General features: G+C 43.1%; 1 long non-coding RNA gene across 1 annotated transcript in view; it reads right to left on the bottom strand.

Annotated features, from left to right (window-relative positions):
* Positions 1 to 1345: 1345 nt before the first annotated feature.
* The window catches only part of LOC144685908 (uncharacterized), a 69832-nt gene continuing 57037 nt past the window's right edge, over positions 1346 to 14140 (bottom strand). The window contains exon 3 of the long non-coding RNA XR_013577811.1: positions 1346 to 1590. This is a non-coding gene — a long non-coding RNA (uncharacterized LOC144685908). The remainder of the gene's footprint in view (positions 1591 to 14140) is intronic.

The following is a 14140-nucleotide window of genomic DNA, read 5'->3' as shown; positions in this document are numbered from 1 at the left end:
ATCAGGGTGGACAGGAAACCCCTCCGCAGGACTTGTGGTGAATGGGGCTGCTGCTTTTCATCTCCACAGCCTCGTCATTGGGACATGGGGCCTCCTATGTTGATGGCCACCTGACCTGCTGCCTGAAGCTGTGTCGTTTGAGCTGGAATCATGTGCTCACGGCCTGGAGCCACTCTGATATCAGTAAAATACTGGCCCAGTTACAAAATGGCCCTTAAGTGGGGCCTTAATTGCACTAATTGGAGGCAGGCAGCCAACCCTATCTCAGCCTGTTGCTTGTGAAGTCTCTGGAGGCAGGAATGTGCTAGAGAACTATCCCGACATGATTGTCCCCTATCTTCCCACCCTCCCACCCCACCCTCATCACCTTCAACCCTCATCTTCATGCGGCTATTGTTGATGTTAAAGATGAGCCATAATTGTATTGAACAGCGGAGCAGGTTTGAGGAATATGGTCTACTCCTGCTCCTATTTCCTTTGTTCTCACGTTGCTATATATAGTCCGCACATACTTCAATAGCAGTACATTAGGTGGTACACTAATAAGGGTTCTGAATGTTAAGCTTTACAAATGTTCACAACGTCATAATGCCTTTGTTAGGAACAAACCTGGAATATGAACTTTCTCGGGACTTCTTCCGCTTGGCTGCTATAACGTTAGTGGAAGCCTCATTTAGATGCATAAAGGAGGTTTCTATTAAATGTCTCCCACCAGTTACAGCAGCAAAATGGCCGGAGAAGCCATGAGAAATTTCACCCACTGCAGAAAGCAGTGTATGTTTTGAGATGAAGAAACCTTGCCTGTACAACTGGCATCTCTTTTTTCTAAAAAATCAGAACATTTTCACTGGTGTAAAATTGAGGTTTATTTATTTTATTAAGTATGTGGGCCTATGAACAGTAATAAAGCTGGAACGTCTATAATAGGTGAAAAATCAAAAACATTTTTTTGAAATCTGGGGCTTGCCCACCACTAATATAATTTTTCAAATCCCCCTCCTTCCCATTCCCTGCACAACCCTTACCCCCTGCCTGCTGAAGTACATTTCCAGCTTTTCTGCTGAGGTAGTTTTCCAGTCTTCACTCCCAACTGAATTATTTTACCACCCCACCTCCAAGTATTTTTCCAATCTCCCCCTACATTGATGTATGGTTCCAACTTTTTGCTGAGGTATTTTTCTAATCCCACTCCTGCTTTCCCAACTCCAAGGAGATATTTTGCAAATGTTGCTACAGAGGAATTTTTTGACCTCAACTCCCACTCCCCCCCCCACTTCCTATTCTACCAAGGACCCCAGAAACACCTATTGGGGAAGTGGATGTTTGCCATGGCGTCCCCGTGCTCCTACTTGTCAACAAGCTGTTGGAAAACGTTAAAACAAATTCCACTTTCCATCCAGGAGGTTTGGGCCTCAAGAAGGAAACCAACTTGGTTCAGACCTGCGAATAATTATGGTTACATTCCCATTTCTTTATTTCTGAGTCCACAGGGTCCCTTACCTCCTGTTGCTTCAGTTGGAAGCTGGATAGACCATCTCATGCTGTGTATGCACAACTTCAGTTCCTCCCAACTTCAAGTGTGAATACCCGCTGGAAGCAAATAAAACAAGATAACAAATCCACCATTGTCCTGGATTGTTATGCAGTTTCATTGGTTGCTTGTTACCTGTTGAAAGAGCTCGTTAAAATAACAATTTCCTCTTTGTCCCAGATTTTCCAGCATGTGTGGCTGTAAAGTGAATTTAACATTTTGTGATTTAGCTTCAATTTAAAACACCACATACTTCCAACCTCTCAGTAAAAATATGCTCAAAAATCACCCCAAACCTACTGTCTTTATTATTGTTTTTTTATACTGAAAAGGACAATTACAACTCTAAAAACTTCTGACATAGTATTAAATTCTCAAACAGCAGCAAAATGAAACACAATTGCATCAGTTTGACTGGCATCCAATTCGAGTCCGAGTGTTGAAAAGAAGATATGCTAATCTATTGCACCAACTAGATGCTGATTCATATATAAATGAAAGTTAGCAAAGTGCTACTGGACTTTAAACATATTATTAGCCAGCTGTCCAACCATTGGGACTATCCTGTGAACTTGCGTTTTAGTTCCTAATATTGAGACTTCATTTTGACATCTTAATTGTCAGTTTTCTTCATAATTGTATTTATCTTGGCTGCAAGTAACATAACCAGTAACAAAAATATTCTGTAAAAAATTAAATTCAGTTCTGATTTGCATTGTTACTTTAAATTTATAAACAATGTAGCATCTGATATCTCAGTTTCCATTGAAATACAAGCAGAAGCCACCTAGCATCTGATAAAGTGACACAGTGTAAATTCAGGCTGAAGTTATGCAAAGTCAACCTCCTGTTACGTAAACTCAGACCGCTTCCATCATTGCTGTGGCTACTAGTATTCAAAGGGGTTATAATCCATCACAGCAGTCCAGCAATCTGTCCTCTAACAGATCGCTAGTGTTGCTGAGACACCACCCTGGGTGGACTGGCATTGGCTCCATGGAACACAAACCTACTTCTTTCTCATGATGATAGTATTTGCTTGTCACCACTGTCACTCCACCAGTGCCCTTTCTATTGCCTGTTAGTCAACTGGGCCTAACTGCTGCTACCTGTGCTGAGATGTTGCAGGCTGAACTTGGACCATTTGGGGTCAGATCTATATGAAATCATCCTGCGAGGGCATTTGCAGTCTCCCCCACTAAAAGTCATTAACCTTCCACCAGCCATGCTGCAGCCACCTGGACGGCACTTGTAGAATAGGCTGGGCCAGTGTTATGATCTGGTTAGGGACCAGTAAACTTTTGTTTAAAGTAGACAAAGCTTGAAATCCCAGTTACCCACTAGGAGAATAAAACCACAAGATTCCATGGTTTTAAACAAACAAAATAAATTTTACTCTCTAAAGTCAGAAAAGTAAAACAATCTACAATATCTATCTTATCCTCCAACATTCATAATTAATATGAAGTAAATATGAATTAACAGGAAAACTGTAGTTGTACACACCACACTGCACATTAAATGGCAGATGCAACCAAGACAGATCCCACGGATTTCTCAGCAACCCATCCATCGCCAGGGACTACTGTGAGTCACTGCATCTCATTAAAACTCTGTCTCCCTCAGGAAGGATTTCAAATTTTCACTTTTGAAGATCTAGCCTCTGAATTCCCTCAAAAATCACAATTGATCACCTCTTGATGGTTCAATCTCTTCTCCTGAGACTTTGTTCCACAGGGTTCACAAAGTTGCATTACTGCCTCTAATTACTGGCACAATTCCAACTCTTTTGCAGAACACTAGCTTCACTAAGCTGGCACTGCCCCTGTGTCTCTCTGATCCCCAGTATCTTGGCTGCACTAAACTATAAATTGCTCCTAGGGCTTCTTCTGAGCCCTAACTCTCTCTAGCATGGAATCAGCGACTTTCTGCTGCCACTCTCAGCTGCCCAGGTTTCTCCTGAGCCCTGACTAGCTAGAGCCTGCCAACAGCTATCACACCAGGTCCAAACTGCAACTAACCCCCTCTTCCAGCAAACACAGATAAATTGGAACCAGAGAACCTCCTAAAGCTCCACCCATCTCCATGATGACATAGCCTTACAGTGTTCATTGAATGCTTTTAAACTAATTTAGTTCTAATTCCGAAAACAAAATATCTTTCTGGACTGCACTTCTTTGCAAGCAGTGAGGACACCATGTCGCCAGTTCTTGAGTTAAATACACCCACCTACTGTTTTAGGATCTTACCTTTCTAGCTGTTAACCCCTTAAGTCAAAATGGCCCAACCTTTTACATGTAATAGACCCCAAGCTGCTTTAGTTGCACTTATCCCATTTTCTACAATTAAACTTTAACTTTTCCAGAACTAACAATTGCCTCTAAAATATGAACGTGAACCACGAACTTGATATTTGTCACAAGGCATATGGAAGACAGACACTAAGGAAATGCACAAGGGTGATTAGTTGACATTCATATACAATATGGAATCCTTTGATGTATAAATTTAGTTTGGAATGTTTATTTTGTGGTGGCCTTGTTTGTGGCAAGTGTGATGCTGTGATCATCTATAACAGGGAAGTTAAGGGGTTACATTTACTGGTGTCACAAGAGATGGATGTGTCAATTTCAGCCAGTCTGGTCATAAAGGAGATGCATTGCTATCCCCCTTTATCCTCCTTCTCCTCAGGGTGATGGACTCTGAGGAAATAATATCAGGGACAGTTCGACGGTCGAGAGTGGGTGCTGGTGAGATCGGAGGCCGGGGGGTTGGGGGATGTTGGCGGGGGCTGATAGTTGTCAAATCAACAAAACAGTTGCCCAACTACAAAACTATGCCCCTTGCACCATTCCACATATAAAAGACTTTACTTATAGTCTGTTTCATCACATCCTGGTCAACATTGTGCACCCTGCTCCCTTGAAGCTCTGCGCTGTTCCACAACAGTACACATCTCTGCTCAACTCCTCTCCGAGCTCCAACAAACACATCGAGAAGTCCCTCTTCCCAACCTTCTTTCCGCTGCCCACTCACCCAGCAGCCCCTCTTTCCAAACCCCTCCACCCCACTCATTCACTCACAACACCTGTTCCTAATCCCTCCCCCGTTCAGTAGCTATCCTCCCTACCCCCCCCACCACCGCACCCCCCCACCCAACTACTTGCCAGACACTCACTCTGGGCCCACTGGAACTCTCCCATCTCCACTCCACCCTGAGCCTGCTGGGTGCCTGCCCAAGACTCAGGTCTGCCAGATCTTTGCCAATCAGTCAGGCCTGCCAAACAACTTTCTTTCAGACTTGTTCAGAGCAGAAGAGGTAGAGTGCTGGCTTGCCAGTCTCCTAGCAGAACTCTTCGTGGCTGAGTGGGCTGCACATGCACAGCCGCACTGTGCACGTGTGCAGACAGCAAAGATACTCAGACAGCGGCAAGAGGAGACTTCCAGCAGTCTCCTAGTCTCCTACCCATCTCCAATTCCTGGAGAAATATAGGACAAATGGCATCCTGGGAAGCTAACGCACGGAATGCAGGACAGATCAGAAAATTATGGGACGATCTTGTAAAACACAGGATGGTTGGTCACTCTCCTCCTCCTTCCCATCTACACTGGTTGATGTAAAGGTAACTGCAGCAGATCAGAAAAAACCTTGACACCCATTCTACCAGGTACTGCAGGGCTCCTGTAGAGCATTCCAGACAGCTTAAGTATCCCCTCGGTCTGCTCGGTCATATGGCAGCATGGGTTTTGTCCTATGCATGCTGCCTGTGTACATGGGTTGCACACCTGAATTATGAGCTATAATGCCAAAGGATAGCCTTTTACACCCAGTAGCTACCCTTGCTTTGTCCTGGTAACTCAAATACAGATAGCACAGCAGACTGCTACCATGATACTGGGCATTGACCTGCAGAATGCACTGCATTTGCTGGCATATCAACTTGATGACGATGGAATAGAATGTCTTTTGTGCTATCTTTCAGAGTTGACATGCAGTGTCTGAATGTGACATTCATGCAGTCAATGGTACCCTGCACAATGGGCAAGTCCTTAGTGAAGTGAAGGCATCTGACAGTGTTCCTCACTGTGGTTCAAGGAGCACCCTGGGCGGATGGGGTTCCTGCTGAGGATCCCTCACCCCTTCTTCCCCTTCCCCTTTCAGCATCTTATCCAGCTCTGCTTTGCCTCTGCTCATTTTCTCTGTTATGCTGCAGTCCAATGGGGATGATTGTGGAGAGTCCTTGAAGTCAGGACAAAGTCCTTCAGCACATGTCAAATCACCCCCTATAGAATTTAGCAAGCTTTAAAATCTCTAGAAACCACCAAACACTGTTACAATCAAAACAATGGCCAGCAGAAATCAATTAGCCACTAATTTGAAAGTAGTTCACAATCCCTTTAAATAGCACTGGTGCTTGTGTGTCCTTCCTGCTGCTTTTAACATGTTCAGCTGTGTGAATTTAAGGTAGGGTGTTAAAGGAGTGTTGGACTCTTAAATGATAGTGTTTGTGTCAAATCAGCATTACATGCTGCTTGACATCAAAATCTGCCTGCGCTACATATTTCCTGCAGACATTCCGTGTGTGTACTAAAGCCTCACTAAGATGGCGCCTGGCACAGCTAGTACCAGAGATGTGCATGCTCGCTGGGGACACCATTTCGGAGGCAAAACAAAAACACATGTGCTAAAGAACTGAATTTCATGGTTATAAATTTTAACAAATAATTAATAACAAAGCCACTAATTTTCTTAAATCACTCAAATAAGTTGACGTGATCAATCTTCATCCCACTGGTGAGACCGCATCTGGAGTATTGTGCACAGTACTGGTCTCCTTATTTAAGGAGATGTAAAAGCATTAGAAGCAGTTCAGAGAATGTTTACTAATACCAGTACCAGGAATGGATGGGTTGTCTTATGAGGAAAGGCTGGACAGGTTAGGCTTGTATCCACCGGAGTTTAGAAGAGTAAGAGGCGACTTGATTGAAACATTTAAGATCCTGAGGGTCTTGACAGTGGATGTGGAGAGGAAGTTTACTCTTGTGGGAGAATCTAGAACTAGGGGGTCACTGTTTAAAAAAATTAGGAATCACTCATTTAAGACAGAAATGAGGAGAAATGTTTTCTCTCAGAGGGTTGTGAGTGTTTGGAACTCTTCTTCAAAAGACGGTATAAGCAGAGTCTTTGAATATTTTTAAGGAAGAGTTGGATAGATTCTTGATTAACAAGGGGGAGGGTGAAAGTTTATCAGGGAAGTTACAATCAGATCAACCATGATCTTATTGAATGGTGAAGTAGGTTTGAGGGCCCGAGTGACCTACTCCTGCTCCTAATTCGTATGTTCGTATGTATGCTCGTATGTTCATAATTTCAAAATATAGTAAGTTATTTATTTAAAAGCAAAAAACTGTGGCTCTGAAGAAGAGTCATACAGACTCGAAAGGTTAACTTTGTCCTTCTCTCCACAGATGCTGTCAGACCTGCTGAGTTTTCCCAGCAATTTTTGTTTTTGTTTAAGTTATTTATTTGTTGTTTGAATAGGTGATGGTTAAATTGAGCTGAAGTTCCAATAAGACAAAATTTGTGTAATATTCACTTCACCAAAACATTTCCAACTGCTTTAAAAGCAATGGTTTGTTTTTGAAGTGCACTCATTATTTCTATGCCAACTCACATGGTAGCCAATATTTGCATAGCAATGTCTCATAACTGACCAGGTAATTACATTTAGGTGGTGTTTGTTGATGTTAGAGGAAAGTTAGCCAGGGCACCAAAAGAAATCCTGATACCCTTCAAAGAATAACAAATAATTTTTAAGGTCCTTTTGAGTAGGCCGACAGGTCTTTGTTTTAAAGTTTCCTCCATGAGATAGCATTTGTAAATTCAATACTGTCGGCCTGGATTATGTACTCAAGTGTGCAGTGCAGATTGTACCATTGATGTTCAAGCTCAGAGGTGAGAGTAACAATGAGTCAAGCTGATATTATGCAACAACAATGTATTTACCAAGGTTTATGCTCAGTCTTCTTGATTTTACATGCAGCTCATCCTCCCTCAGCACCATATTTGTCAATGTGACATCATTGCTGATGTTCAGGTTTTATGAGAAAAATAATGAGGCGGATTTACAAATCCATTAGAATTATTCAAGCTGACTTTATTTATTTTACAGTTAGACAGATTGGAAGCCCATAAAATCAAGTGAAGTTGGTTTACTTATTTTGTTACATAGTAATACTAAAGGCCATAGAATCATTTAATGGCCTGGGTTTTTGCAGTAGAAATAAAATGAGTCTATCAGCACTCATTGGTACTAAAGAGTAAATTGGACAGCAATCTTTTGCAACCACAAATGTACAGTTAAATGTAGAAATCACAAAGCTACTGTATGAGTTGTGGCACAAAGCTTCACTATAACATAGTCTTGCTGAGCAGCTTGGCATTGAAATACATAAAATGGTGTGGAATATGTATACTTTTGTAATAGATGCCTACTAAAAAAATTCAGAGAAAGTTAGGGCATGTTCATTCAAATGTAAGTGAATTTTTCAAGGTACGATAAGTCTCAATTACTGCCAAACCATCTATTTGGCACTGAACGTAAATTTTTACAAGTGTGGAATCTCCTTCAGTTAGATTTTAATTATCATTGGAGATTTTAACAAAAACAAATTTAAAAAAAAACTTTTTGTTTCAGTCTCTCTAATTTTCTCTTAATCTCAACCTTTTTGCGCCCTCCTTATTTTGTTTTCTGCATATGATTTGACATTGAAATAAATATTTTAACTTTCACCTTTTGGTTCAAACATTGCATGTCTCAGTAAGGATTCTTCAATCAGATTAATTAAGTTACTTTTGCTGGTCATACAGGTCCAGATCCTTTGTAACTGCGGGTTCCAGAGCAAAAGCCCACAGAAAGTCTGTGGGCAGATGTCAGTGTAATGAATGGCTAGCAGTGTTTGTTTGGCACTGACTACAAAATCTGATCCATTGTACATTGTGGATCATGAGGTTGAGACTTAGTGCACTCAAGGAAACCAGTGATGAGTAATAAATACTGCTTTGCTAGTGCCACTTAAATCCCAGGACCAAATGGGTCTTGGGGAGATGATGGCGTAGTGGTAATCTCACTGGGCCTAGGGACCCAAGATAATGTACTGGGGGCATGGGTTCAAATCCCACCATGGCAGTTGGTGGAATTGAAATTCAATTAATAAATCTGGAATTGAAAATTGTTGTAAAAACCCTTCTGGTTCATGAATGTCCTTTAGGGAAGGGGAAATCTGTCATCCTTACCTGGTCTGGCTGACATTTAACTCCAGAACCACAGCAATATGGTTCACTCTTGACTACCTCTGAAATGGCCTAGCAAGCCATTCAGTTCTAGGGCAATTGGGATGGCCAACAAATGCTGGCCTTGCCAGCAATGTCCACATCCCATGAAAAAAAGTCTGTATGTCAAATGAGATGGACGGCATTCCAAAAAACAGGGCATGCTGGACAGTTGGATGTAGTCATATCCCAGCACAAGTGTTAAGGAACATTATTACAGCCATTACCTACTCTTTCACTTATTCCATTAGTCACTATGTCAACGCTGAACTCCTGATGGTTTTCGAACACCACACATCTGCTATTCTTACCGAGATACTTATGCTTTCCTCATGCTATTATTTTTTATAAATTTGAGTGTATTCTCTATTACTGCATTAATTACCATTTTCAAATTAATGGAACTGATCTCGGAAATCAGTTGATTTAATCTGCCCTTCTGCCTTGATCCAACAGATTTGTTAACAATGTCAATTCTGTCAGCATATTTCAAACATGTTGGAAACACTCAGCAGAGGCTGTGAAGAGAGGATGAGAGGGTTAATGTCTTGGGTTAATGTCCTTTCATCAGAACTGGAAGAAGTTACAGATGAACAGCTTATGACAACAAATAGAGCCAGGGAAAAGGGGACAGGGAGGAATAAAAAAAAGTTGGCTTATGGTACGGTGGAGGGTGGGTAATTAATGGGCCAGAACTTCCGAGGGATGGCAATTACTTACCTTACCTTAGTCTGGAGATGCACATTTTTCGCCCAGACTTCCAACCCGGGCCTGGTGAGAAATGTGAAGCGTGGCTAGTTCCCAAGGTCTTCCAGTGCAGGGCAGGAGAGTCAGGGGGAGTGAAGCCATTTTTAGGGCACTAGCCGCCATAAAACAGGTAAGCTTAAAGGTCCCAGCCACTTTGATAAACCAGGGAAAAGGTAGGTGTCTAAGTGGATGAGGCCTTAGGGTGGCCAGAGGATATGGAGTGAGGGGTAGCAGGGGGGCCAGGTGTGTGGTTAGCTGGTGGGGTGGGTAGTCGGGGGTGGGGACATAAGTGGGGGTTGGGGAGGGTAGTCAGGGGGGTAGTTGGAGGGGTGGGAGGTAGTCGGGGGGTCGGGCAGGTAGTCGGGGGTGAGGGTGAGTAGTCAGGGGGTGGGGAGGTTTGTCAGGGCGTGGGGGGTAGTTGGGGGATATGGTCAGAGGAGCTAGTCGGGGTTCCAGTGGGAGGGTGGAGGAGGTGGGGTGGTGGTCAGCGGTATAGTTACCCAGGAGTTATAAGTGGTTTTAAACCTTCAAACTTTTCCTGGGTAGCTATTCTACAAAGAGAGTCAGAACCATCCGAAGTTTCCGATGTAAATTGGAGTATCGGATGGTTCCCGGTGTAGAGTAATTACCCAATGGAATTAAACTTCCCAGGTAATTCCCATGCAGTCCTTTTGTAGGGACTTCCGAGGGGGTCAGTCAGCACATCTTCTGGGGCACTTCTGGGGTATGACACCCCGGGAATCAGAAGATCTGGGCCGTTATTTCTACACTCAAGTTTTACAAAAATATTTAACTTAACCTGCCCCATTTCTTATTTCTTATTTACTATGTTGTTCTGGGTTAATATGTAATGACAGTTATAATGGTGCAGGAAAATAAAGTGATAAATAATAAAAAAAAATAGGGAAAGAAAATATGTGTAGACCAAAAGGACATGTGAATGGTGACTAAGGGATATCAGGGTACAAGGAAAGCATGGGAAAATTGTCAAAGCGGAAGATAATCCAGTGATCTGGGAATATGATGAAAGTAAAAGGGTGCAGACAGCCCAATAGTTTGATTGATCTCCACCCCAAGCATTAGCCCCCAACTGTTCTCATTCCCAGAAGTACTGGTGCCCCAGCCTGCATCATCTGCACCTGATGTCTGAGGGAAGATAAAATCTGAATTGTTAAAGGTAATTTTCAGCCAGTGACCTGTAATATGCCTGGTAGAAGAATGTGGTCTTGTTCCTCAATTGAGTTTCAGTGGAACAGTGTAGGAGGCCAGGGGCAGCGGGGTAGGAGTGGGAGTGGGTGGGGAAATGGCCAGCAATCAGGGGATCCTTGATGCTATTTTAAAAATACATTTGCACACTGAAGCAAAAACTGAAGGAAAATTTGGGTCGCAAAACTTTATGCTATAAAGTTTATGGACATTCAGTGTTGAAAAGTACTGAGGGAGTGTCTCCTTCAAGCAATAGGGAGTTAGTAACAGACAGAAATGAAACTAGGGGCAGAATTTTGCTGTCGGCGAGCTCGCCGATGCATAAAATGATGCAGGATGACGTCGGGGGGAACCCCCGACATCATCTTGGCCCATTTAAATTTTCAGGAAGGCGGGGACGCAGCAAAATCAGCTGCCGGCCTGCCGACCTGTCAATGGCCAACTGAGGCCATTGGCAGGATCATTGAAACAATTAAAGGACCTGCCCATCCAACCTTAAGTTTGGCGGGCAGGTCAGGAGCCCCGGCGGCAAATAGAAAAAACATGAAACCTCATCCACTGGCGGAATGAGGTTTCATGTAGGGATTTAAACAGTTTAATAACGTTTTAGTGTAATTTATGAACATGTCCCATCTCATGTGACATTGTTACATGAGGGGGACATGTTAAGGAATTTTTTTCTTTTCTATTTTTAATGTTTTTAAAAGTGTCAGCGATCTCCCTGAGGCTGCACTTAGCCTCAGGGAGATGTGCACTCTTTTGTGCGCTTGGGTGAAAGAGCGCACTCTCACTTTTGTGGAAACCCCGCCCTGCCCGCACAGGAAGTGCATAGCGCTTCCCGCCGGACGTCGTACTGGGTGGGCCTTAATTGTCCCGCCCATGTAAAATGGCGGCGGGGCCCGCTTCTCCGGCGGGGACTGGCTCCCCGCCTGCCGGAGATTGGATCGGGCCCGCCCACCCGGCAGGCAGAAAATTCTGCCCTAGGTGTGCGAAGAAGTAGGTGGTTTTTGTATTCATTATAATTGCCTACTTTATTATTCCATGCATCTGAGTCTGATTAAAAAAATACTTATACATGGGGACTGGGAGTTTCCCATTCATTATCAATAACTGCTGTTGGATCCCAAACAGTGATGCATATTTGGATTTGGAAGTAGTTTCTGTCAATAATTATTTAAGGCATTCGCATCTTGGAATATTTTTGACCCAATTACTTTGCCTGCGGAAATCTAGTGAATTATTTTCATGTGATTTTCTTTTGCTCTGCAAACTGCTGTGTATGTTAAAAATTAAAATAGTACGGAACTAATCTTCAAAGTAAAACTATTTTATTAACCAGTTAAAAAAAACAAATAAACTGTGTTGGCAACACATTTTATTTCTTTTCTCTATTTTAGGAATGAAGCACATATTATCAATCACTGACCCTCTATCCAGCTCTACCTGTCCCACCCCCCTTAAACCAGCTTATATTTCACCTCATTTCAATTTTTCCTTAGTTCTGATGAAGAGTCATTCGGACTCGAAATGTTAACTGTATTCCTCTCTGCAGATGCTGTCAGACCTGCTGAGTTTTTCCAGGTATTTTTGTTTTTAATATATGCTAATATATGCTACGCCCCTTTAGCCAAGAATATTATATATGGGGCTCATTTAAGCTTTGTGTAAACTACAAATTACACAATAGCTTAAAAGCAACATGGATCATGCTTTTTTTTGAAGAATCAAAACAAACCTGGCAGGAGGCCTGATCCATTTCAAGCCTGGACCTCAGGATCATATAATTTGTGGACTGCAGGTGGAAAATGTGGTGCACCAGGATAGATCACTGGCTCCATGCCATCATAATATAAGATAGTCTCTGGCCTGGAAGAAATTAAGTGTGTGGGGCACGTGTGTGTTGAGGGGGGCAGGGGATGAGTGTGGTTTTGGAGGGTAGTGGGGTTGGTATTGATGTGAGTGTGGTAGCCTCAATTCTCGGGAATGAAGAAAACCAGTGTGGAAGTGGCCCAGTGCTTTCTGTAAGCCTGGAGAAGTCCTTTTTTGGCCCATCAAAAATAAACCTTAACCTACCCCATGAACTGCACTTTAGATAGACCTGAAGCTGATACTGTGCCAAGCATGCACAGTGCATACTATGCCCACGCCCGTCTGAAAACAACGTGGCATAGGATCTTGATTTGCACATTAAAAGGGTCTACTTTTTGATTTAGGTCAGCAGTTTAGTCACCAGTGACAGGCCTGTCCTAACTTAGCTTGAGCTGGATTTGGAGGGAACAAGGCAGTAAAGCTCCTCCGTATCATTTTAGGGGCAGGAATATTCTTTTTCTGTATACTGGTGCCACCACATTCTGAAATTGTGATTTTGCTAGCAGGGTCTTTGTCACAAAGAAAGATATTTTCCAAATTTTCTTGGAAGAACCATTTTATTCTTTAATATTTATGTCACAGGCAGAATGTATCTGCTCTCTTACTGCCTTAATCAGTGTGTTTTGTATGGAAAGAGGCGTGTCTTTTCTTACACTTGGGGCAGAATTTTCTGTTTGTTGGGCAGGCAGGCCTGACCCAATAGCGGGCGGGCGTGGAGCCGAATGCCGCCAGCGATCGGGGTCGCACCGTCATTTTACCTGGGTGGGCCAATTAAGTCCGCCGGGAAGCGCTATGTGCTCCCTATGCAGGCAGAGGGAATCCCTAAAATCGAGAGAGCGTTCTTTCACGCGTGCACACGAAAGAGCGCACTCATCTCCCTGAGGCTAAGTGCAGCCTCAGGGTGATCGCCTCGACTTTTAAAAATGTTAAAAATAGAGAAAAGAAAAATCCCTTACATGTCCCCTCAAGTGACAATGTCACATGAGTTGGAACATGTTCATAATTTCCATAGCAACTTTATTACAATTTTTAAAACCCTACATGAAACCTCATCCACCGCTAGATGAGGTTTCATGTTTTTTCTAGTTGCCACCAGGGCTCCTGGCCAACCTGCCAACCTTAAGGTTGGATGGGCAGATCCTTTAATTGCTTAATTGATCCTGACAATGGTCTCAAGTGGCGATTGACAGGTTGATGGGCCTGCAGCTGAATTTGCCTTCCTGAGAATTTAAATGGGGCGGGGTGATGTTGGGGGTTCCGCCTGACATCATCCCGCGTCATTTTACGTGTTGGCGAACGGGCCGGGCCCACCGCTTGCCGACGGTAAAATTCTGCCCTTGGAGTGTGCATTCTAATTAAATAATTCAGCAGCAAGCTTTTGTGAGATTAAAATAAATAAGGTTATTTATTCTCACACATCTACTCTGAGTGGGCAGGCCAGGAGCAATATCACA

This window comes from Cetorhinus maximus, chromosome 10 (assembly GCF_964194155.1).
Source record: "Cetorhinus maximus chromosome 10, sCetMax3.hap1.1, whole genome shotgun sequence".
NCBI lineage: Eukaryota > Metazoa > Chordata > Chondrichthyes > Lamniformes > Cetorhinidae > Cetorhinus > Cetorhinus maximus.
This window is presented reverse-complemented; position numbering and strand designations above follow the sequence as displayed.